Raw genomic sequence first — 25,431 nt, forward strand, 5'->3', positions numbered from 1 at the left:
AAAAGCAGTTTAAATTCAATGTGTCCAAAGTCTACTTGTGATAGGCCCTCTTCTTCCAATGTTTCCGCTCCAAAGAATGTTGTCACCATTTATCCAGTTATTCAAGTCAAAAGCATAAGAGCCTTCTATTATAAATTTTTCTTTATTACCTTCCACATCCAGTTCTTTACAAAAGCCTGGTTGACTTTTACAATGAATTGAAGTATTTCTCAAGTTAGTCTTTTTCTTTTCATCTCTTTCACCTTCACTCTTGTCCACACTACTATCATGTCTACTGTAAAAATCTCCTAATTGATCTTGAATTCTCTTTTGCCTTCCTTAACTGCCCCTACCATTCATTCTTTATCCAATAGCCAGAGGGATATTTGAAACATAACAGCAACAACACAGATGATATCCTTTATTTGCTTAAAACCCTGTAATGTCTTCACTTTACTCTGAGGATAAAGTCCAAAATTCTCAACACTCCTAGTAACATTCTACCTGGTCCACTCATATCTCTGATCTCATCTCCTTCCACACTCTCCTCACCTTAGTGTTCTAGCTACACTAGTCTTTCCATTCCAGAAATTCACCGTGTTCTCTACATCTCAGGTCATTTGCACATGTGGGTCACAGTGACTGGCATGCTTCCCTCCCTCCCCCATCCTTAATTTATCCAGCCCCTGTAAGGGGCCATAGCAGTGTCTTTCATAGTATCCAACTTGGTCTAGTAGATCAGGGAAGGGTTCTCTGAGGAAGGGGCAGTGGGGCTGAGATCTTTGCTGCTGTTAGTATACATGACTGCAGTCCAGAAGCTTCAGTTACAGTCTGTTCTACTTTGTATATTAATAAGAACCTCATTCATTTCATTTGCATTAAGCCATGCTAATCCAAGAATTTTTTTAAAGAAGATACATCAAACACTCATATGGCCCTTACCACATGCCAGCCACTGTTTTAAGGCCTTGCGTCTATCAATTCTTCAGAGCGGTCCTCTCAGGTGAGTACAATTTTTTTCTTATTCCCATTGTACAGATGAGGTAATGGAGGCACCAAGTTGAGTGGCCTCCATGCTATGCCACCTTTGTATTGCTGTCTCTACTACAGAGAACTGAAGCCTAATCAGGGAACAGGAACTATGGCTTTGGCAGTAAGCAAAACTGGGTATAAATCCTGGCTACATTAACTAACTTCTGTCTTTTCCATCTTCTATGAAATGAAGGTAATATTATTTACCACAAAGCAGAGTTGTGAGAATGTAAATGAGATAATGAGTGTCAAAGTTTGGCATATAGTAGGCCTTCAATAAATTTAAATCTGTTTTCTCTCTTCCAGTAATCAGAATTGAATTGATGTCTTTATCTACCTGCAAACATACATAGTATTTCATATGCAAAATTAGACACTTACAAGAGGACTTTGAAGTCTCAAAACTCTCACAAACATTATGAGTGAGGTAGGTGCCCCTTCACAAATGCACAAATTAAGACCTAATTTTACGCTGTTTTAGCATATATAAAATATTTATTGGGGTGGGCATGGTAGTTTACGTCTGTAATCCCAGCGCTTTGGGAGGCTGAGGAGGGTCTATCTCCTGAGGTCAGGAGTTTGAGACCAGCCTGGCCAACATGGCGAAACTCCATCTCGACTAAAAATACAAAAATTAGCTGGGCGTGGTGGTGCATGCCTGTAGTCCCAGCTAATCAGGAGGCTGAGGCAGGAGAATGGCTTGACCCGGGATTGGAGGTTGCAGTGAGCAGAGATCGCACCACTACATTCCAGCCTGGGCAACAAAGGAAGATTCCGTCTCAAAAAAAAAAAAAAAAAAAAAAAAAAAAATTCCATTTTTGCCTTGGCCAAGGGAGCTCTCACAAAAGTTGGGACATGTTTTCATAGCTTATATCTTAACTTTGAAGATGATATTACTGATCTATTTTAAGGGAACAATGTTAAATGCACAATTCAAAAAGAATTAGCACATTATGAGAAACTAAATATTCTGAATCATCTGTCTACAGCACAAAGTATATACCTTGAAGCCTTTAGACTATATCATAATTGCTAAAATTTAATCAGAAACTGTGGAAGACACAGAGGATGAATAAAACAGACTCCTTGCACCTGAAGAACTCAGCCTACTAAAACAGATTTTGAGCAAACTCTTAGAGCATAATATAATTAATATTTTTACCTTTTTCTTGGAATAAATATGTATTGAATTAATCAAAGAATTGTTGCATGAGTAGGATAGAAAAGAATATTGCTGGCAAATACTGTAATTGAAACGTAAAATTTTCATAGGCGTAGATTCTTCTGCTGTTTGCCATCTCAGAACATGGTACCTTCATTCACCCAACCGCTCACTGGGCAGACCTGCCTGTCCCATTCTCTATCCTTCACCCGCTACTCATGTCCAACGTATCACCAAGTCCTATCAGTCCTTCTTTCAACATTTATTTAGAATTCATCCACTTCTATCTCCATGACCACTATGTTATTCCGAATGGCTGCCCTACTGAAGGCCCTATTGTGATTTTATCATCACTTTTAGACGAAAGTCAAATTTCCTAATACACTGGAAGCTCTATATACTTCAACCCAGACATAGCTCTTTCATCTCATACTGAATCCCACCTGAATATACTGGGCTTCTTTCATCTCCCCATTGCCACTGCAGGACCTCTTAAGGCACTGTTCCCTCTGCTTGGACTGCCATTCCCCACATTCTTAGCCAGGTCTCTCCTAATGTTAACTAAACCAACCTGAAAATCTTTAAAGGCCAATTGGTCAGAGTGTCCTTCTCTGACCCCACATTACACTACATCTGCCACTATATGCTCTCCTCCCCTGCGTAGTATTTATCACACTTTCTACTTACTCTTTTAGTTGCCTATTTGATAATTAACTGTCTTAGGCAGGAAACTTCATGAGAATAGGAATGGTGCTGGGGTTGTGGATTCTACATATTCCTGGCATCTAACACAGTGCCTAGTGTTACATTCCACTAAGATAAGTGCAATTTTATATGATCTGTGTTATATTAATAGATAGAGGTATGCTTTTTGATTACAGTTTTATAGGATAATGCTTCAAAATGAAATGAAAATGCTCTCCTCTGATTGCCAGGAGAAAGAATAGCTTTGTTGCACAGAGAATGTTCAAAACGCTTCTAAAAGAAAAGTCAAATTGAGTTCAACAGAATTTTCTGTAGTCTAGCCCTTCTCCTCATTAAAGTTAAGTTTCTCTGTGATACAAAGAGGTCTTGCAGAAACAGACTGGATTTTCCAGCACAGCAGTGCTCAACTGCATTGTTAATTCAATTCACTCTTCATGAAAATACAAAGTCAAAACTTGAAACCAAGTATTTAGAATATTATCATATTAGAATAATTTCATTTTTATCATATTTATTAAAAGATATCTAAGTGTTCTGAGTAGTTAATTCTTTATATCCAAATTCTAATTATTAAACATTGTAATGTCTTGTTCTTTGGATGAGTGCCTAAGAAGTTCAGGGTGTAAGAGTGTCAAAATAGTAAATTTCTTAAATTTTACCTATATGGTTCAACTTCAAAGAAAGATATCAAATCTGGAAAGCGAAACAGTCCTTGAGTCGAGAAGCAAAAGTTCTGACCTTCCCTAGTTACTGTAAACATTTATTTTACCTGATAAGTGAAAGTGAAAAGGGAGCTAATATTGCCAGAGCAGATTTCCCAGCATCGCTATCTGTCTCATCTTTCATGCCTACCCAGTACTGACAAATTCACTTTGAAATTTAGGTTTAGGTAGCAGATAGCCTCACCTATCATTTACCCTTTGGTTGAGCAAGGGTCATGCAACTTCTAAAAGCCAAATCATCTTGTATACAAGGAACTTATTTAAATCTACATCCACACTGTACCACAGATAAATGAATGTAGCTTTCACACTACAATCTAATATTACCTTTATATTAAATTCTCTTAATTTCCCCAACAATGCCATTCTTGTCATATTTTGTCAGTGAGAGCGTTTGTTGGTCTATAGCATGAGTTCTCACAGAAATTAGCTTCCATAAAAGTATTCAGTCTGAGGTAGCTCTTAAAGAAGAAACCGACAATAACAGAAGAACTGTACTTACTTGACTATTTCCCATTGCTAGTGCTAATATTTTAGCATTTCCTCCCCCCCCCCCCCCACTCAGATATAGCTTACAGGTAATATCTAGGAAAAACTAGAAAAGTTAAGATAAATAACCAACTACTGGGTATTTTCCCATTGCTGGAAAGATTACATGCTTGCTAATATAAGAATTAAAGCATCCATTTGATGAGGTATAAAGGACTGGTCATAAGATTTGAATATGCGATTTTGTTTACAGACTTTCTAGCTCTGATCTTAGAAGAAAATATAGTCATCTTAAACATAAATTGCCACATAAATTTTAGTTCATATTTTCCCAAACAGTAGTTTCCAGAATGCACAGGGATATGTAGCATACATGATATTAACATAGTGAACTCTTTATGCTCCATATTTTAATGCATGATACCTAATCTGTCATGAACTCTGGATGCAGTAAGTTCCATTCATTATAATAGTAACTGGACCACTCCCAGAGGTACTTTTTCTCTGGAATAATTATTTTCACTTTCTTTAAACTAATTCACATAACTAAAAAATAGCTCCAATAACCTTAAAGCACACTGTATAACATGTTTAAAGAAAACTCAAAAGTTGAGTCATTAAAGCTACATTTTTCAGATCTTAAATGTTGCTTACATACTTCTTAGGAGTATAAATGTAAATACTTTCAAGAAAATCCCAGAACACTATCTAAATATAAATCGGAACTGGAGGATCTTGAATTATAAACTAAATGGCAATCTTTTATTAAAAGCACACCTAAATTTCTTTACTTTGTCAAAACTAAAACTTTTAGCCCAGTGTTCATGAATGTGATATATATCATCAATTCAAATATTCTTCCACTGAGTTACAAAACACTCTTAGTTTTACTATACCCTGGGCATTTAACTAAAACCATCCACATATGCTCTCTAAGATACTCAAGGTATAGGGATACTTAAATCCACTGGGAATTCTCCTCTGTCTGATTAATAAATTTGAGGAGAACACCTCTACTTTTAGATAACTGACTCTACTCCTTCAAAATCTAAAGTTAGGCTTATATTCCATTCAATTCCCTAGTTTCTTTTAGTAACTTTGTTCTAAAAATACTCCTTAACTAAAATGGTCAAATGAAGAAGAAAAGGTAAGACACAACAGTTTTTCTTTTTCATTTGATAATGGTGCAGCCCAAACTCTTAGCCATTCACATGTGCTGCACTAAAGTGATGTTCCTTCTTTGATTAGTCAAAAATTTTGTGAGTTTTTTGTTTGTTTTCAAGATAAACAAAAATCTTTAATAGAGTAATATTGTGAATGTACTTCCAAACTTTCATATTTTTTCCTAAGACAAATTGTGTCAATTCTTCATTACAGTCCATGATCAACATGGAGATATAAATAACTAAACACATTTTACTGGTTGTATTTGCAATGTTTCCCTTTCTTATTATTCACTGTCCTAATTTTATGCTTAAACCTAAAATTATCTGCAAAAGAAAACTGCAATCAGGACCTGGGTAAATAATTTCAGTGTTTGACATTGTACTGAATTGATCATTTCTAAAATGAGAAAAAGAAGTTAGTATTTTCAAACATTTTAATTTGTAATGAATAAACAATCAACACAATAAAAATAAGAAAGTAAGCATTATTTTAGCACTGCAAATATTCACGTAAAAACAGCTGTACCTTAATTATTTATCCAGTCCTGTGCAGGCTTTCCTGACTTGTTTGGAATGGCAGACCCGTGTAACAGCTTTAACTTCTATGAACCTTTAGAGATCTAGACATTGATTTAAAGACCAGTGGGAGTGAACGAGACAAGCCAATCAACACCACCACCTCACCCCAACACCTCCTTCTGTCCAACTTGCGTCAGCTCTTGAAAAAAAAAAAAGAGAAGCTAAGTCAGTTTACCGTTGTACATTTGGATTAAACATCAGTTACACCAATTTCTATTTGCTTTTAGAATTTTGGCTTTTATACAATAAAATAATCACTGGAAGTTTTAGCATGGTTGGTGTCATTCTCTATTAAAATTCTACTAGGTTGGTTGACTGATGAATACAGAAATATTCCTTTTTCAAAAGACTTATGAGTTGAAGTCAAAGTAAAACAATACAATAACAATAGTTATGAGGTCAGATTGTTTAATGAAACATTATAATCAAAATCTCCAGAAAATATTGATTACATAGTGAAAGAGTTATTTTCTTGTGAGTTGTTGACCTTTTCAGAAAAAATTTTACAGAATCACAAACACTTCCAAACAGTACCCAAGATGCCATGAAGCTGGAAATCACAAGCCAATATCAGCCACCACTCTTACACCAAAGGCAGTGTGCTGAGTAGGCAAAAGGCTGTTTGGCATTTTAAAAGAATTTTTAAATAGCTATTTTCTCCATTAAAAAAAAATCTACTTGGCTCTCCACATGTCAGAGGTAGACAGAGGTAGAGTTTTTAACTCTACCATATTGTATATGTTGGCAAATCATTTATTTATTCTGCTATTAAGATGTATCAACTAGACGCTACTCTGAAAGTGAGGCAAGAGAAACAAATCACAAACCAATCAAGAATTGAGAGTTCTTTGCCTTTTAAGTATTTATGACATGAATGAACAATCTAATAACCAATCAGAAGCAATGCTAGATTACAGCAGATGTGTCAATTCCTATTTCTATAAAAGAAAACTAAACATTGCTCCTCGAGTAAAACATTCTTAAGTCGATGCAAAACATTAAACATTAAACAAAATGTGTAGTTAACTATTTTTTTTTTCCTTTCCAAATGTGCCTGTTTGGTCTATTAACTGCTTAGTATGGTAAACTTACTTTTACTTGCCTCTTAGCTCATTGTCTATTTTTTAGAGTTACCCCATAGTTTTGTCTTTTATTAGATGAGAAGTATTATGGTCTAGGGGAACAGTGATAATAACAAATGTACCAATTTTAATGGTAGAGAAATCTCAAAAAAATTCTTTTAAAATTTCTATTTCCATCATTTAATAGTGATGCTTCCAATTTAAGACTTCTTTCTGTTTGCAAAGTTATCAGAAAAATATAAGATTAACCATGCAAAAAATTGCAATAATTGTTAGAAAATCAAATCTATTCTGTTAAAATTTCATTTGATACAGTGGGTCAATCAAACAAGAATTAACGCACTCCAATATGTTAATTTGATATTAAATTATAATATCATATAAAATAGGGTGGAGATAAATGTATAGATCCTTAAAGTTTTACTCTTGCTAAAATTGTAAGCTTTGGCTTTGTTGTAATTCTGATCTTCAAGTATAGTAAATAATTATAGTAAATTAGCATTGGATAAAAATTAAAAGCATACATTAGAGACTTCTATTGAAGAGTTTAATCATGTTTCTTTTAAACCTACTCTACATAGCAAAATTCTTATTACAAAACTTTTCTAACACTTACTTAAAAATCAAATATACACACATGAAAACTAATTTGGCAAAAGTTAATAAATTAAAATAATAAAGTATCTGGTTAATTGTTTGACTATTTTTTTCCCTAGATCATTTGACATTTTCAGATGTGGCCAAAATTAATGAAATATATGATCTGCTCTCAACAAAACTCACAATAACTTTTCTTTCATAAGCACAACACAGACTCAAGCATTATAATTTAATGTTTTGAATATTTATTAAAATCATACCACAATGTAATCTCATGCACATTTGGTAATAGACTTGTGCTATTTGAATTTTAATGCATGGCACATGCAACAGATTCAGTTAGGCTCAGGCTTGGTTCATGTATCGTGGTAGAAAGAGCTAATCATCAGAATATGGGCAGACCTTAAAAATGAATAAAATGAAAAATACGTAAGTAGTGAATAATGAAACAAGTCTGGGAATGAGATGACAAACACTTTAACCTGACCTTCACATAAGAAATTCAAATATGTGCCACCATGAATAGATACATGAGATTTGGTCTGTGTGTCTATAGGGGTAGGGGCTGGGGGTAAGATACATCCACATAAAGGGAGACTTGGTTTCCCAGACTAGAACCTAATTAGTGTTAGCAGAACTGCACAGCGTGCTCCAGGACTCCAGGAAATAAAGAGTCCCTAGGGGCTGAGGACATTGAAGATTTCAGAGAGCCCGCAGACCTTGAGCCAGCTCTTAAAAGTCCATGTGAGATCCTAGTAGGTGGAGAGGAAAAGGAAAGACATCCTAGATGAAAAATATCCTTGTAATTCTGAACTTCAAGTATACTAAACAGTTACAGTAAATTAGCATGTTGGATTAAAATTAAAAGCTAAAAATTAAAATACCAGAAGTATATTCTGGCAACAGTGAGAATCATTCTGGCTGCAGTAGAGACCTTCTGGAGCAAAATAGGAGAACAGAATGGAATAGTACAGATTGCAAAAGGTGTTAAGTCTAGGGAACTCAGATTTTTAGTGATGAAGATCTTTTGAAAGCTTCTGAAGAAAGTAAGAAAATCAGCACAGTAAAAATGTAGGAGAGATGATGGGGTGGAGGTGGGGGTGGAAGTGGGGGTGGAGGTGCAGGTAGGTACAGGGAGGCCAGTAGGAAGGTTGGCTGATAGTTTGGGTTTGGTGATGTTTGCCTATCTGAGAATAATGGCAGAAGGAAAGGTGGACAAATGAACAAAATTTAAATTGGACCCAATGGTAATTTGAATCTTTTTCTTGTATTCCTATTTCTTTTTTATCACGTTCACTAGCTCACAATGCTATGAATTTTAAGTGATCATTTTAAGAAAAACAAGAACAAGCAATAAAAATCTTCATTTTCCTTACATAGAGTAAGAGAGTATGGTGATAATTCATTCATTTCCACACCCCTTTCATCAATCTATGACTATCATCTTCAAATAGTACAAAGAAGGTCTTAGAATGTACATCCCAATGTAATGTTATCTATTGAAAATACAAGACTGTTGGCTCAAAATACGGTGATTCAGATTATACCTGTACATTGAATAAGAAATTTTCTTATACTTATTTAAAATCGTTGATTATATGGTTTAAAATTTCTAACTCCAAAGGTGTCCTTAAAGAGAAAGTTACAGCAGGATCAAGTTAAAATTAGTCAACAAATAAATAAAAAAAAAATCTCTTAGACCATCAGGGTATTTCGCAATGACATTGGGAGAGATAACCTGTTGTTCTCATCATGACTATACACAAATTTCTAATTTAGTCATAGGACAAAATAATATTTGAAAATAGAATTTGGTTGTAGCCAAATTGGAAGAAGACGTTTAGAAACAGTAATGACTAAGAACCAAATTACCTATTTTTTAATACTTTTGTAATGCCTTTGTTTCTGTATTCATTGCTTTTCTTTGCTCTCACTTCAGTTTCCCTTTAGGTCATCTCCCTTTTTTTCTTGCTTCCATTTCTTGTTAACTTTTCTATACGACATTGTATTTATGATGCCTTATTCTCCAACAAGTTACCTTTCATCATAGATTCATAAACTCAAAATCTAATTGATTTTTTTATCACATCGTAGGTAAATGTCTATCTGACCTCCCAGGTCTTTCCTAAAAAGTGGAAAATATTAGCAGGAATGCAGAAAGAAGCAATATTTTGATTACTTCTTTTTAATATAGATTTGCCATCTGCCTTTTGGTTTTCAGACTTACAGCGTTAAAGAGAATTTGTGATCTTTTTTGATGCCATTGTTTTGGCACTTCAAATTCTTCATTTTATTTCTCTTTTAATATAGATATTTGCAAAAAAAAAAAGAAAAGAAAAGAAAAGAAAGAAAGAAAAATAGAGATAATCCATAGAAAAATGTTACAGAAATCTTCTTAAATTATTCAAATAGCAGAATTCTCTGCCATGATGAAGGGGAGTCAAGCACTTCTATACCTGGGCTACCATATTATTTTTATCACTTGTAGAGTAATGAAAATGTAGGTATACTATAGGTATCTCTTTACATGGTTCTATAATTATTAACCTCAACTTACAAAATAAAAAATTAGAAATAAAAGAAGAGATAATGTAGTGTTATCCCCCAAAAGCCACATATCAAACTAATTGCAAACAGAGAAGTAAAGATTAATAATTTTCTAATTCACCTTGGCAAAGCCTCTCAGATTTCCATGGAAGCTTGAGCCACTTCTATTTTTTAAGACACCAAACATGCATATATATCTTTAAATTGTTTTAATCCAAAATGGGATTACTAAAATGTAGTGCATTTTAAATATTTCTACTTAACAAAATAACATCTCAACACACATACAATACAAATGACTATAGGATTAGGCTCATTTGATGATACTTTCAAAAAATCTAGAGTTGAGACCCTCCCAAATATGAAGCCCTAAAGGGCTTTCAGCCCAGGCCCCTGGGAGAGGCTCTGATTTTCCATTCTCAGAAACCTCACCAAGTGAAATGCAATGACCCATGAGTTTTGAGGAAATTGCTTAGTTGATCGCATGCCACTCTCTTCTACCCAACCTAAACCACCTTTACAGTTATATAATGGAGCATTTTGGAAATGTTTGAATAGTCAACTACTATGTTGCAAAATTAGCAAACAAGGTTGGTTCAGGTTGACAAATTTATTGACTTTGTCACAGACCTAAATAGAAAATTGCTTTTAGTTTCGGCTGACAAAACAAGAAAATTAAATTTAAAAAAATCTGGTTAGACAACAGCCCATGATGTCTATATTTTGCCTCTGCCTTTCGCCTTTGAAAAAGATCCTTCTGGTCCATTTCATTTATTGATCCCACACTGAAATGATACAGGGAAAAGTATCACAAGTTCATTTCAGACTTCTACCTAAGCAGAAATATAATGTAACAAGGTCTATAAGACTTATGAGTGATTACAACTTAAATAACGTACTGAAATTCTAAATGTTAAATTAGAACTTTTAGAGCCTTGCTTTAAAGAATAATTTCTAGTCTTTAAAATGCCTGCTTGAGAAAACAGAACTGCTAAGAGATATATAATTATAATAACAATACTTCCTGAAAACTGACTCACCTTGTTAATGTAAGTTCTTCATACAGAATACATATTATAGCAGTGCTGGGCTGGGTTGACTCTCTTTCTAGTTCATAGCAATTGATAGTTTAAAAAAATTACATTCTTCTTAGATCACAGCATATTAATTTCCATGGCTGTCTTTCACATTCCTGCCTGTCCCTACCAGAACAATTTTGATGCATTTTGATTTTGTAATTTCATTAGTGATTGGACTTTGTGAACCTGTTATCATCTTGCTTGAATTTGGACTTTCGGTAATTTAAGCTGTGACCCAGTATGCTGTGTGGCTAGACTTTAAAAGCAAGGGGGTCCTTCTAAATGGTGATAATGTGAACGTATGCTTCAAAGAATCAGTATCCCTACTAACCAAAGATATGTTCAGGCTGGCCTTTTTACTATCCTATCCAGAATGTTGAAATAAGAAATGCATGTTTACTAGAAAATGTCTTTCAAAGGAATATGAGCAGAGAGAGATAAATAATAGTGTCATTGACATTTCCTAATTCACTTTTTAATGAACTCGGGAGGATTTCCGAGTCAGGACTCCTCGGCAGAGAAGAGGGCATGCTTCTGCCTGCAAAGCTTATTTCTACTGCTGGATTCCAAGCAACTTCCAGGGTAGGGCCATGGTGTAGTCAGAGCCCTTCACAGGGACACTTGTTGCCTAATGCACTCATTCTTTGCCACAGGAGTTTGCAGTGCCCAGCATGGGAATATTAACTGAGCGTTTTGTACTTTATGGCTGCTTGAGTTAGGAATTATAATTCCTGGAAGGCTGGGTATAAAATTGGTAGCACCAGGCTTTCTTTGAATATAGGAAAAAGTAAATTCAGAATAGAATGCAATTTCTACTCAGAAAAGTAAACGTTTTGACTTCATTCGGTGGGACAGCAGCAGAGGGCAGACTTTGGGCAGATGGTATATTTAGGTTTGGGATGGAATCAAGTATGTTTAGATGTAATCAAGTATGTTTATAAGTAATCTCTTTTCTTGTTTACCTTGATTAATATTAGACTATGCCTTGTGTATAATAGGTACTATATAAACACTGAATGAATGCAAATCTTTATTAAAGGCACTGATTCAATTTGTGCATTCAAAATCTTTCTTTAAAACTTATGTATGAGGTTGCAGCAAGAGACATTCTAATATTCAGTTGAAGAGTTCTGCTATGTATTAAAATGCAGTAGTTTCTTCTTAGCCTCAGAACCAATTGTGAAACAGTAAATATTCATGCTATATGCAAGGACCCATTAGTTGCTTTAGAGAGAGCTGCCTTACTTCAATATTAAGCAGTAATTACAAATGTTGTGTTCAAATAAATTAGGACATAGGGAAATTATAGTTAAAATAAGTTTTAAAAGGTGAGATAGAAAAATCTAATAATAATAAGGTCCCTATGTTGTTTTGAAGATTATGTTGTTCTCACTCATAAGTGGGAGTTGAACAATGAGAATACATGGACATAGGGAGGAGAACATCACACACTGGGGCCCGTCGAGGGGTAGGGGACTAGGGGAGGGATAATTACATTAGGAGAAATACCTAATGTAAGTGACAGGTTGATGGGTGTGGCAAACCACCATGGCATGTGTATACCTATGTAACAAAACTGCACATTCTCCACATGTACTCCAGAACTTAAAGTATAATATAAATAAAAAATAAATAAATAAATAAAATAAAAATTATGTACACAACATATAAAATAGATGCAAAGAGAAATCGTGTATATCAAAATGTTAATCGTGGTTATTTCCAAAATGTGGAAATGTAGATAGTGTTTAGTTTATTTCATCTATATTAGCCGGCTAACCTTTAAAAAATACGGATTACTTTTATTATCAAAAAAGAATAAACAGAATTAGAAACAAAAGTAACAAAACAAAGAGTTCCTATTTTAGGTTTTTCAACAATTGTTAATCAAATTTTGGGCATTAGCCACTAGCTAAATCTCTATTTTGGGGTACTTAACCAGCAAACAATCAACTCCCTTAAAAAGTCTTTGATTCTGAATGGGCATTTATGAGCTATTTAGAATCTAGATAAAATTATACATCTCCAGTTTGTTCTGAAAGAATGGAAAAAAATCGATTGTTTTTTCCCCATCTGCAAGAGATATTCTAAATAGATCTCAAAATATTGTTGAGAAAAATGGGCATATAATATGTAACAGGATGCACAAAATGTCCATGGCATCTGAGGGGTAGGAGAAGTGTGGTACCCAACTCAGCTTGCAAGGGGCAGAGAAGCTTCTGGAGGAAGTGACAGCTGGGCTAAAGCCGAAAGAACAAATAGAAGGTTGGCAGGAGAAATGCGATGGGGAGCAGACTGCAGGCAGAGCAGATAGCACAAGCAAAGGCAATGAGGCAAGAAGCAGTTCCTGGCAGCTGGGTGTTTCTGAAAGAATGGAAAACACCACTGGAAAGGTCACTGCATGGATCACAGAGGGCTGTGGATACCATGTCTTTTCTTTGTTATGTTTAATTCATATGAGTTCATAAAAGAAGTCCAGCTCAGCAGTTCCACATAGAGCTCGAGATTTCAGATATTTGAAGAAAATGTGTTTTGTTGAAATTGTGATAATAAAGGTTACTACTAACAGTAAAAACCACCTGGGTAGCATGAGGCAATCCTTCCTACGTTGCATCCCTAGAGAGTTTATGTGGACCTGGGCTTCTGCTTTGTGTTTGGACCATCAGGATTGTTGTATTAGGCTAAGAACAGAAAAGCTTAGGTTCATGAAGTATTTTGTTTCAAATGAGGTAAACTATGTCAAAAAATAGTTAATTGCAAGTTTTACAGAAGTTGAATCTTTAACTATAGAAATCCTGACTCTTCCTTCCTAGATATTTGAAGTTGATTTTTTTAAGTTAGACTCTAAAATTCCACATATTTCAATTTGTCTTAATTATTTTAAAATCTACTTAGGTGAAGATCAATACTTGTTAATTATATATGAGCAATTTTCCAGTAAGATTAATATCTTAATTTCCAAGCATTTATATTCCTTAATTATTTCTTAATAGGGTCTTGTATAGTGTTATAAGTAACCATTGAAAGATTGATTCGTGCTTATTTGGATGGGTAGTCTGATTTTTACATGTGAATAAGACAATCTTACTGACTTAAATAGTTTTGCTTGCATCTTTTCTTTCTCTTTAAATTAAAGGCTGATGGCATTTCATTTGATGTTTACTTAAGACTTTCAGCATTAGCTTTTCTGAGGAATCCTGAGAGGAGCTTCACTGTTTTTGTCTTGAAACTTTCTGTTTATCCCTTTTTATCTACATGAGAAGTCTTCTGACACCCGATTGAAAGTCTTCTCTTGTTCTGAACAATGTTCTCTTCTGTTACGCTAACACTCAGTGCTGGACTTTGATTCAGAAGATCTGGGTTCTAATTCTGACTCCATTAATTACTAGCTGTACTATCAACAACTTGGTAAACTCTATGAGCTTTTTCTCATTTATAAAATAGTACATAGTTCCTAGGGTGACAACAGAACTATTGGTGGCAGCAGATAAAATGTACACTTTTTTTTTTATTTTAGTAAATTAAAACAAGGAATTTTACAAACCTAAAGTAAACTATAAACATGACTGGAGTTCAAACTAGCCAAATTTCTTTCTCCCTGTGGAACTCTTTTTTGCCATTGTTTGGATTAAAAACCTTAGCAATGTCAGTAAGTAGTAACTACACTTAAAAAGAGGTCAGAGAAATATCAAAGTGGTCATCCCAAAGAAATATTGGACATAAAATTCTGACATGTTGATATGAAATCTCAGTTCTGAATGTTTCAATTTCACTAATTCCCCTTGCAAAATTTTCACCAAATGTGAATTGGAATGAGCTGTCTTTAGTATTTTTTTAAATTCCCTTTCCCGTTTTTAATCAATTAGTCAATTAACCAATTATTCCGTCAGTGAGTAATCTTTGAATATCTATTATGCACCCAGAATGGTTGACATCAGTGTCTCCATGTCTTTTGGCTTTCCTTCTGCCTCCTCACATTGGCCCCATTTTATTCTGACAGACCATAAGCCTTAAGATAACCCGGGCGCTTTACAGCTGAGCTGATATTCACAAGAGTTCTGTTGACATATACATATGCATATTAATTTATTAATTATATCTTATATAAACAAAGACATCTGCATACCTATATCTGTGTCTGTATTTATATTTGTTACAAAGCGCAGTCCTTTATTTTCTGTTCAGATGAGCTCAGCTTTCATCCTGTGTTCAGATGCTATGTTCCTCTTAGTTCATTATTGTTTTCTCACTGTAATTCCAAACTCTTTTTCTCAAATATGATCTGCCCAGTGAAATGGAGAACACATTGACTCTGGAGTTCAAACTCAAGGACTCGGATCCAATCGCCACTCTGCCGCCTAGGAGCTGGGAGACTTTAGATAAGTCAAGTTAACCCCTTCCTCCTTTGTGTTGCTTGTGCCTCTTGCAAGCCTCACTGTTGAGCTTAAGTGCTGCACTGTAAAACGTTTGTTTACATGTCTGCCCTTCTTGACTCTGAAGTCTTCAAACACAGACACTGTGTCTTATTCAGCACAGCACAGAGTTAAATAGTACAGATTCTGGAGCCCCACTGCCTAGACTTAAATCTGACTTCTGTCTTTTATCCTGTCTGACTTTGGGCAAGTTATTTGCCATTTCTGCGCCTCAGTTTCCTCATCTACAAGAAGGAAATAATAATAGTGCCTACCTCACACTGCTGTTATGAGGATTAAGTAAGTTAATATTTGTAGAGCATTGAGAAGAGCATCTGGCACACAGTGAACATTTGTGAGTATTTGTTATATATGCATATTTAAAGAATTGTCTCCATCTTCAATACCTAATATGATATCTACTTAATAAGTCTTTTTTGAATCAGTAAAGTCATGCAAATATTCTGGAACTCAGTTTTCTCTTTAATACTGGGTCTAATGGAAACTTAGACAAGGTTACTGTGAGGGTTAAATGAGGTATTGGACATATAGCATTATAAACATACAAGGTATTTCTATTGTTCTTTGTTTACAAAAGTGAAACGACATTAGCAAGATTGATTATAGAATTAAATTAGCTTCAACACTTTTCCCTTTGAAAGTGTATTGTTACTGTGTATTAGACTATTATTTCACTTATTATACTATTGATTAGCACTGTGGAAAAGGTGAAAAATGTGAGGTTTTGACTCTGACCCCTGGAATCTCAGAAAACAACCTCGTAACAAGGCACAGTTTGCAATATGTGTTTGTTTAATATTAACCAACCTGTGAAGCTGAACAGCCCCATGGTACATATTTACCCCTGAACCTGTCATCAGAGCCAGTGTTTAAACATGCAAGTGTACTAGCAGATTTTAGGGGGTTGGCTGGCTTTGCTTTGGGTTAATCTTTTTTGTAAGACTGATAAAATATGAAGACCAAAGATGTACCATGACACACTTTCCAAATGCCAAAGTAAATGACCTACATTTCACTTACACTGTACCATTTGCTGTTGCTGAGCATTTTAGTACTAATTGCCAAAACAGCTAGCCACACAGTTTTGGTCTAATCACATTCAGTAGAACCAAATATAAGACACTTTTAATCATTATGAATCCGTGTGTGGATTAACCGGCAGCACAAATGGATGACTGGCTCTCTTTGAGGCAGTTTCTTGATCAAACAAGACCACATACTTGTCTTGGAACAAGATACATGGGAATCTCCCATCTTTACATCTCTTAAATTCAAGGCAGTCTTGCAAGCATGCATACACGCTACTTCTCATTAATTTGAGGTTAATCTGGCTAAGATTGCTTAGAATTTGAGTTGAAGACTAAAAGGTTGTGGTGTCAAATACTTTATTGGGTCCAGTTTCACTCATTCGTTGATATTTAGAAATGAGGAGTTTTATTCATTTCAGTGTGCAGAAATAGATCATGTACCATGGCTTTGTGGCACGTGAGTTTTCACCTAAAACGCTTAAGAAACAATTTTCTTCCAAAGCTTTGCATTATCTCATGTAATCACAGTTATTCTATGTTATGGCTGCTAAAATTATTTGAGAATAATTGAATAGAAGATCTATATGAGATAGTATACTGTATTAACCAGATTTTTGGTCAAAATGACTTTTCAAGGATTAAAAATGGCTGATACACACACAAACACACACACACACACACACACACACACACACACACATATATATATATAGAGAGAGAGAGAGAATATGAATCATATTGAGATGGCCTTCCTTTTATTTCTTGAGTAGATTGGTAAATTAAGACCATTTTCTGCTTGTTATTCAACTCCTCCCTCTCTTCCTCTCTTCCATCCCTCCCTTTCTTCCTTTTTTATTTTTGCACAGAGCAGTAGCTTAGTAAAGAAGGCACGTGTCTTCTTTATTTACTTTTCTTCAATGAGATAATTTACAACCTTAGAACATGGCCTGGGATAGAGTAAGAGCTAAATACATATTAGTTGCTGTTGTTGTTGGCTGTATGTTTTTAAATCAGTGGGCTCCATAAAATAGCCTAGGCACACAATATGTTTATGGGAATCTATTCATAAAATAATCTATAAGCAGTAGATTATTTTGAATTCAACATAATAATCAATATTAAATAACTAAACTTCAATTCAAAAATTTAATTCTCTATTTCTTGACTGAAAATCAGATGACAAATGTAATTCATAGGCCTCCAGGCAAACATTTCAGGAATGGTTCGCAATTTTTGTTATTAATAATATTAATAGGTACCCAGGAGAGATGGCTTCCTTTAGTGGGTTCCTTAAAATATCCAGCCACTTGGGCATTAGCATTCCTTGTCTTGTGTTAACTTGTTAAGGAGTTAACATTTCACACATAGGAGGCCCTGAAAAAATATATATTTAAAGAGAAAGGCTGACATGGTCTTAATTCCTCCAGCACTGCTGCAACATCTGTTAACTGTGGTCTGACATTTAATAAAATATATGGATTTGCCATAGCAACGTCTGCAACACAAAGCATATATGTGTTTCTAAGAAAAGGAGAACTTTTTCTTTTAAAGAAACATACAAAAATCTGTTAGTGATAGGTACCAATGAGATATTCTGCAAAATAGAAATATGTATAGCAGCAATATTTTAATATGAGACCATAGAATACTTCTAAACCTTTTACTTAGAAAATGTCTAAGTTACTTATTACTATTATTTTACAAAAGGATTCTTAAAGGGTGATATTTAGATGCATAATATTGACTCGGGCGAAAAAAACACGAAACCATACATGTAAGAATTTGGGGTCATGACTGTCACTTTGGACAAAGCATAATACATAAATACAATGTCTTTATTTTATTTTGCCTGACACTTTCTGTATGTCTGAAGTATAATTTGTGAAAAGTGAACCTCAAAAAACTTTAAAAAACAGACAAACAAAAAACATTCTATACCTATTTCTAAACTATATGTGTAAAATGTTACTTCAATTTTTATAGATATAAAAATATGGGCAGCTTATTAGGCCTTCTTTTGGCCTCAATCAGCATATTTGGAGGCCTAAACCCTGTAGTGAATTTGAAGCCTACCACGCTTAACTATTTCCCCACCTTCCCTATTTAGAAGGTGTGCACTCATTTATTTTTTTCTCAGTTAATTCTAGTGGAGAATAAAGGAGTAATAAAAATGAAATCACATGGACTATTGAACAGTTTTCTAATTTTTTTTGCAAAACAAAATAGTTATAATGGTAGAAACTCAGAAACATATGCATATATATTAGTCTTACTGAGAGAATTACAAAGGGGCACCAAATAGGCTTTTAATTTCAATTCTGATCCAAAAATTTAGAAAGTAACCATATAGAAAGCAACAATCCAGAGGCACTGGGAGATCTTGGCATAGAACAACCTCTTACCCAGTTGAGGGAATCAAATTCCTGAAAAGTCCATGACCGGAAAATTTCAGGTTGAGTAGCTTAATAGCTTAAAGGGAAGATATGGTTTACACAGTTGGGGCCAGGCTTGTGTATATCTGTGAAACATTTTCACACAAATAGAAGTTTAAAAAAAAATAACCAATGATATTTTTACATAGTTTTAAGTGACAATAATAAATACAATTAAATTTTGAGTTCTCACCTTTTGCTCACTAAAAAAGTTTCTAGAGTGGTTCTGCACAAGAGCTCCAACAACTGCAGACTCATACTACTTTGTTGTAGATAAACACATACCAGGGGACATGTTTGGCCTTTTTCTATCAAGACATCCAATGCCTTTTTGATTTTATGGATTAGAGGAATTATCTCCTGCTTGCTAACCCCAGCGTTGATCCAGGAACAGGACTCACTTAGATGCTTGACAAGGAGAAACTTCTGATAACTTTAATTGACCTAATTGACCTACTAGGTCTAGATGAGTAGATATTTCTCAAACTTGTTCCTCTGCCTCTCAAAGCAGAGGTTTTTAACCTGGTGCACGAAAACGATATCGCAAGGCACAAATTGCCAACCCTTCTTGCACTTATTGTTGCTGCCTCCCCTCAAACCAAAACCCAGTTCTAAGGCCTTACCTGAAGCCCCAGGAGCCTCTTATGTCTTCTAAGTCTTTAGACAAAAGGATCTCCTCTCACTGTGCTTCCATTTATATTCCCTTTCTATCAGTGAGCCCCTGGTCCTTACTCTTTTTCTCTTATTCTCAATCAGACTGACTGGGATTTGCATACATGATGTTAAATTCATGCAACTTCATAAAAGATACATTGAAGCAAATTCATACTATGATTTTTGCATAGCTGATTGCAGTTAAAATTAATTCCTATTGGTAAAATTACTTAGATATACTAATAAAGTAATAGAAAATTATTATTAACAAAGGTTATATGTTCTTTAAAAATATTTTCTAGTATAGGTGAATAGTGTAAGCATAAAGTGTTAAATTCTCTTATTTTTTCAAGAGTTGAATATAATAGAGAGAAATAATACTAAAGTGAGAAGATGACAGACTTTTGTAAAAGTTTTCTTTTGACTTTCGCCTTGGGAAAATAAGACCTGCATGTTCATCTGTCATTGTAGTAGGGAGATCATGTAAGTGTGACCTTCATAATCCATGCTAGCATTTGTTTCTTATGAGATAATCCAGTGGTTTGTGTCTTGCTGTCTCTCGTCTTCTGGGAGTATTCTTTTTTTTTTTTTTTTTTTTTTGAGACGGAGTCTTGCTCTGTAGCCCGGGCTGGAGTGCAGTGGCCGGATCTCTGCTCACTGCAAGCTCCGCCTCTTCTGGGAGTATTCTGTAAACTACTGGTAAGTTACTGGGGCATGTCAATGAGCTCTGTCACACTAGAGTCTTAAGAGAAGCAGCTTAGACAAAACCTATGAACCACTTCTATATGAGTCATATTTTCATTCATTCCAAACCAGTTCCCTGTTTTATTTAAATGTTATTTATATGCTGATTATTTTAGCTAGATCAGATTTGCAGAATGAGAAAAGCAAGTAAATTGTTCCTTAAACATGATTTTTTCATGATCCTTGGCAAAAGTATTATAATCTAGACCCCAAAATGAAATGTCTGATTACTTAGTTTTGGTAATATAGTACAACTCATTTTTACTTCTTTATTATGGGAAAAAATTTAAATTTAAACATAAGTAGACGGAATAATATAAGGAACCCTCAGCTGGCATTATCCAATATCAACTGTGGCCAGTCATTGCATCTAAACCACTGTGCCCCCTCTCCCATTATTTTAAGGTAAATCCCAGATACATAATTGCGTAACAAATATTTCTATGTATATCAGTAATCAAAAAATACTTTTAAAATGTAGCCATGTGAGACAATTTTAAAAATCAAAACAACACCTAGTGTTTACTGGTTATATCTTGCAGTCTTACAGAAAGCTGAGCAAGTGCCTCTGGGTGAGTAGATGAGCACACATTTTGAAACCTGGCTGAAAGGACACTCCAAAAAGGCTAAGTTCTTTCAGGAAGAAATGTTAGGTAAATCATGGGTATTAAAGTGAAATTGATCAAAATTAGGCAACATATAGCCTGGAGGATCCTCAGGGCAACAGAAAAAGAAATGACAAGTTGCAATTTAAAAAAAAGGGGAATCAATTTTATGTGGGTTAGACTGAAGAAGGCAGAATTTTGGAGTCTGAGAATGACATTTTAAAAGTCATGTAAATCAACACAATTCAGAATATGGGTAATTCTGTAGGACAAATAACTAGATTTCATCATCAAATAAATTGCAAGATGTGGAAAAAAAGACACGAGAAGTTATTGACTCTAAGGACTGAAAGAGACTTAAAAGACTTAACAACCAATGAGAGTGGGAACCCTGTTTGGATTCTGATTCAAACTAAGTGGAGGGAGGGAGGGAGGGAGAGAGAGAGAGAGAAAGAATATGAGAAATAAATGAACACTGCATGAATACTGATAATATTAAGAAAATGTTGGTTTGATGAATATGGTAATTACCCAGATTTGATCATTACACATTATATATATGTATCAATATATCACTCTGTACCAATTATTAAATACCAATTAAAAATTAAAATAAGAAAATAAATGTTGGTTATATTTAAGATGTGATGATATTTTAGTTATTCTTAAAGACTTATCTTCTTGAGATACATAGTGATCATTCATGGATCAGATTATATGATGACTTAGATCGGCTTGGAAATAATTTAGTAGTGATTGTGGTGGGGTAGCAGAGCACAAAAGATATGAGTATAGATAAACTACAACAGACAAGTATTGATTATTGTTGAAACCAAGTGAAGCTGGAGATTCATTACACTATTCTCTGTACTTGGGAATGTTGAAAACTTTCCCAATTGAAAAGATTCGTGTAAATTTCCTAGTTTGGAAATACCAAACATAGTTTTCTTGGTAGTTCCCCCAGAAGTTGAAGAAAGAAGACACTATAAATTCCTTCAGTCAACCAGAAGTATTAATTAACTAGCACTTTTGAGTTATGCCATTATAGATGAAGTTTATAGTGATGACTCTGAAACATTGAAAAGTTAAATTATGTGCAATAAAATTTTGATTTTAAAGTGGGCCTCATGTGTTGTTTTAACAGCTTTATTGAGGTATGACTGACAAATCATACATACTTAATGTATACAATGATAAGTTTGGACATGTCTATACACCTGTGAAACTGTCACCATGATCAATGTAATAGATATATCCATCACCTCCAAAAGTTTCTTTGTGTCCTTTTGTTTACTTTTGTTTGTGGTAAGAACACTTTACATGAAATCTACTCTACTAACAACACTTTAGTGCCTAATGATAGGCATTATGCTATACAGCCAATCTCTAGAACTAACCCATCTTGCATAACTGAAACTTTATGCCAACTTAACTGCAACTCTGCATTCCCCACTTCTTCCAGCCCCTGGTAACCACTAGTCTATTTTCTGCTTCTGAGTTTGACTACTCTAGCTGCTTCATATTAAGTGGAGTCGTGCAGGATTCGTCCTTCTGTGACTGGCTTATTTCACTTAGCACATTGTTCTCTAGGTTCATCCATGTTGTCACAAATAGCAGGATTTCCTTCTTTATCAAGGCTGAGTAATATTTCATTTTATGGATACACCACATTTTCTTTATCTATTCATCTGTCAGTGGACATTTGGGTTGTTTCAATAACTCGGCTATTGTGAATAGCGCAGCAATGAACATGGGAGTGCAAGTATCGCTCTGAGATTTTGATTTCAATTATTTTGGATATATACCCATAAAGTGGGATTGTTGGATCATATTGTTGGTTCTATTTTTAATTTTTTTAGGAAACTCCATACTGTTTTCCATATTGCCTGTACTAATTTATATCCACACCAACAGTGTACAAGAGTTCCCTTTTCTCCACATGCTTGCTAACATTTGCTATCTTTTGTGTTTTTGATGATAGCCATACTAATGTGTGTGTGGTGATATTTCATTGTGATTTTAATTTGCATTTCTTTATGACTACTGATGTTGAGCATCTTTTCATATACGTGTTGGTCATTTGTATGTCTTTTTGAATAAATGTCTATTCAAGTCCTTTGATCCTTTTTTAAAATCATGTTATTTGTTATGCAGGTCTGTTCCTTATATATTTTGGATATTCAATTCATCAGACACATGGTTTGCAAATACTTTCTCCCATTCCATAGGTTGCCTTTTCATCCTATTGATTATTTCCTTTGCTGTGCAGAAGCCTTTTAGTTTGATGTAGTATTGTGTGTCTATTTTTGCTTTGTTGCCTGTGCTTTTGGTGTCATATCCAATAAATCACTACTAAGACCAATGTTAAAAAGTTTTTCCCTATATTTTCTTCTAGGAGTTTTATGGTTTCCAGTCTTACATTCAAGTTTTTAATCCATTTTTAGTTTTTTGTTGTTTGTTTAAGATGTAAGATAAAGATGAAGAGGCCTTCTTTTCCCTATTGTGTGCTCTTGGGACCCTTGTTGAAGATCAGTTGACCATATATGTGTGGGCTTAATTCCAGGCTCTCTATGCCATTCTATTGATCTATCACTCTCTTTATACCAATACCATACTGCTTTTGTTGTTTTGTTTGTTTTTTGGTACCATATTGTTTCAGTTACTATAGCTTTGTAATGTATTTTGAAGTCAGGAAGTATGATGGCTCCAGCTTTGTTCTTTCATAAAATCACTTTGGCTATTTTGAGTCTTTCATGGTTCCATATAAAGTTTACGATTATTTTTCCTATTTCTGTAAAAAAATGCCATTGGGATTTTGATGAGGACAGCATTGAATTTGTTGCTCACCGTGGATAGTATGGGCATTTTAACAATGTTAAGTCTTCCATTCCATTAACCCAAGAAGTGTTTCCATTTATTTGCTGCTTTAATTTCTTTCATTGACCTTTTATAGTTTTCAGTATACAGGACTTTTACCTCTTTAATTACATTCATTCCTAAGTATTTTATTATTTTTGATGTTACTATAAATGTGATTGTTTTGTTAATTTCCTTTCAGAATAGTTCATTGTCAACATATAGAAATCTAACTGATTTTGTATGTTGATTTTGTATCCTGCAACTTTACTGAATTTGCTTACTAGATTCAAGAGTTTATTGTGGAGTCTTTAGGATTCTTCTACGTGTAAGATCATGAAATGTACGCATACGAAATGTGCATGTATGCACCACACCCCTTAATTAGTTTTTTTGACATCTTTGGGAGGGTGTTATTTTGACACACATGTATACATAGGGTTCCAATCACTTAACAAAGGGTAATTATTTAAGATACAGTCACAGGAATAGAATAAAGCTAGAATCTCTTACCAAAAATAAAATCTGCCAAACATACATATTTTTATGAGACCTAAGAAGGGAAAACTCCTATTTGTGTCTATCTCAGCGAGTGGGCAACTGGAGATTCTCTCTTCCTAGTTGATAGGCGTAAAGCCTACCCCTTCTTATGACAGCAATTAGGGTTGAGAGACAACTTACTCAAAGACCAAAGCTAATAAGGTCCTGGCATGATGACTGAACCAAAACTCACAACCCACTGTCTAACTTTTGAGCCCAGTTCCTAAGACAGTCCATTACCATTGGGTACCTACTTTATGTTGAACGTGATTCATAAGATAGGATCCTTGTCTCCAAGACCTGTGGAACTGAACTGGAGAGCTGGGGCAAATAGAGTAGATTTTGTATAGGAAGAACGGTGTGACTTCAGAGACAGAAGACTGGATTCCAGGCAGGGGACATGGGATCAGAAGTTTGACCTTGGTAACACCAAACAAGAGTCTACTTCAGGTCAAATAGAATGTTTGTGTAGAGTTTGGTTGAGGTTGATCTTAACTACCAGGTTAAGAAGTTTGAACTTTAAGGAATTTTGGTATAAAGAATAATGGAAAGCATTATATTTGGTTTAATTATTCAATGTGGATACCATGATAATATTATGAAATCGTTTTAAAGTAATCATGCAACATATACAGTTTAACATACAATTTAAAAGTAATTATACAATGCACATAAGGCATTTCTAGTTTACTTTTCTTTCAAAAACTGTATTACTTCTCTTCAAAGAAAAAGCTTTTAAAAAAATTAGAAAACAGCCCTCCCATCCCCCTGTAAAAAACAATGCCTGCAATGTTGAGAATTATAGTAAACATATTTACATGTCTTATCACACCTTCCTAATGACTGTCATCATTAGTCAAATAAGTAAGCAGTTTAAGAGTGGTATACAAAATTCAGCGGGTCTTTTGTTTGGTCTCGTGACTTACAGAGAAGTGTTCATTCCCTCAAGATTATAGGATTAAATTATCTGCCCTGCCCACACACAGAGAAGATATGA

The 25,431-nt window shown here is 34.5% G+C and overlaps 1 protein-coding gene across 4 annotated transcripts in view; it reads right to left on the reverse strand.

Annotated features, from left to right (window-relative positions):
- The window catches only part of SLC38A4 (solute carrier family 38 member 4), a 67,042-nt gene that overhangs the window by 32,405 nt on the left and 9,206 nt on the right, over window positions 1–25,431 (reverse strand). For 2 of the 4 annotated variants that reach the window (XM_021922243.2, XM_021922246.2), the window contains exon 1: window positions 5,782–5,973. The exons of the other annotated variants lie outside the window; for them this stretch is intronic. The gene's annotated coding sequence lies outside the window, so the exon portion shown is untranslated. Of the gene's footprint in view, window positions 1–5,781; window positions 5,974–25,431 lie in introns of those variants that run through there. 4 annotated transcript variants of the gene reach the window in all.

This window comes from Papio anubis, chromosome 9 (genome assembly GCF_008728515.1).
Source record: "Papio anubis isolate 15944 chromosome 9, Panubis1.0, whole genome shotgun sequence".
NCBI classification, from domain to species: domain Eukaryota; kingdom Metazoa; phylum Chordata; class Mammalia; order Primates; family Cercopithecidae; genus Papio; species Papio anubis.